Source organism: Mirounga leonina, unplaced genomic scaffold (assembly GCF_011800145.1).
Source record: "Mirounga leonina isolate KUSES-001 unplaced genomic scaffold, KU_Mleo_1.0 Mir_165, whole genome shotgun sequence".
Lineage (NCBI taxonomy): Eukaryota > Metazoa > Chordata > Mammalia > Carnivora > Phocidae > Mirounga > Mirounga leonina.
In genome coordinates, this window is record NW_023270415.1 from 52,961,293 (window position 1) to 52,963,477 (window position 2,185).

A 2,185-nucleotide genomic window follows, 5' to 3' on the forward strand; every position below is an offset into this window, starting at 1 on the left:
TTTCAAGGTAGAAAGATGTCATTCATAGTTAAATTACAGACCCCTTTCAACCTTCTGTCTTCAAAGTTTACTTTCCATAATTTCAACCATTTAGGTTGCACAGCTGGAATTTTTTTAAGCCACAGAGCCTTTTCAGTTTAGTGAACTCCTGGATCAATTTCGTTCAAGAAAAAAAAAAAAAAGAATTTTAACAGCTCCACTTCTGTTGAAGATTGGTTGGTGCTCTTAATACAAGAATGGGCTCTGGGAGAAAAGAAGAGTCTTAATTCCTTTGTTCGTGTGCTTGCTCCTGGTCTGTCTCTGCTTTTTAGAGGATACCACTGAACCTCAAAAATCTGTCACACTTAGTTCTTGGGGTACTTAGAGGCTCACACTTAATCTCTTAGGGGCTACTTTGTTGATAATACAGACTTTTTTTTTTTTTTTTGGTGCCATTCACTGAATATTTTTCCTGATCTCAAGAACCCAGGAATGTTCTTGCTACTAAAAAATACAGCCCAAGCAGATCCTAAACTATCATTAACTTTAATCCCATATTTCTGCTTCCTTTCATTTCTAAACTCTGAATGTGTTGTTGTTGAGCCTCACAGCTCACAGTTTCTCCATCTTGGAGACTCAGTGGACTTTTTCTTCAAACTGAGTTTAGATGGTGGTTTCATTAAACTAGCTTTATAAATAGATATGTGCCTGGTGTCTGTTTACAGAGAAACACACTGGTGAGATTGACTTCATACCACTCATTGGTGATAGAGAAGGTCAAGTGAGGGCAGGGTTGGGAAATGATGTTATAGATGGAAGGCAACTTGAGTACTTTACTTTCTGACTTGTAACTCATTGATACAGCTAAAATTCAATCCTTAATTAAGAAGATGCAAGGAAAAGTCTCTCTCCCAGCCAGCCAATTCCCCTAAGAGACTACCAGTTATCTGGATGTAACTTTTCAGTTTTTGAGTATACTTCCAGAGATATGCTGTGCTTATCAAGAAAATGTGTGTGTGTATGTCTATATACATACTATATTCAATATGTTCTTCCCCTGTCTTTTATGCAACTAGGAGAAAACTGTATTCACTAATCTGCACCTTGATTTTTTTTATGCATCTTAAAGTTCATTTGGTATCAGCTCATAAAAAACTTCCCTGTTCTTTTTACACAATCACATATCATTTCATTGTATGGTTGTATTTAACTAGCTCCCTACCAAAAGACATTTAAGTTGTCTTCATCTTTTTCTGTTATAAGCAATGCTTCAGTTAACCTTTTCATGGTTCATTTTACCTTTGTGTTATAGATTCCTAAAAGTAGCAAAATTGGATCAAACAGTTGGGTATGTGTGTGTGTGCATTCTTAAAGTTGCCTCCCACAGAGTTTCTATCAAACTACAGTGTATAAAAACGCCCATCTTATATGCTGATACTCCTAGGCAAATAGTGATACCTCAATAGTTTCAATGTTTATTTCTCTTAAATAAAATTATGTTTTTAATATGCTCAAGCTATTTTGATTTCCTTTTCCATGAACCCTCCAAAGGTATCGTTTACCTCTTCTATGTTCTTGGTCCTTTATTTTTGCTTTGAAGAATATATACACACATATGTATATATGTATATATATGCACATACACACATATAATATTGTGATTTTTGTTGCAAATGTTTTCTTAACTTTATGATTTTTGTCTTTGTTTTTAATGTGTATAATTACTGTGCTGCAAATTTTTAAAATATTTTTATGTCGTTAAATTTGTCAGTGTTCTCTTGTATAGACTTCTGTTTGTGTCATACTTGTAAAAGCTCTTCCCCATGCCATTCTTCTTAAATTTTCATTTGGGAGTTTTCTAATCCATTTTTTGATGTTAAAAACCATAAGATAGTAGTGATATTATGACTGCATGATGTGGCTACATTTTAACAGATTTAAAATTTTCTGAACCTTTCTTAACTATTTATATTCACAGATTTGGTAGACTTTGGCTCTGACTCTCATTTTCATTAGCTAATGGACTTAGAGTTCCTTATCTTTTATGCTATCAGATATTCATATTCTCAGATCTAAATTTCACACTATTTTGTAACTCATTGTTGAAATTTGTTGATGTTGTACTTGCCCTTCCAGTCTAGAAATTATCCATTAATTACCACAAAACAAATTATGGCATTTTTGCCATTGTATCAATATGGGTAGT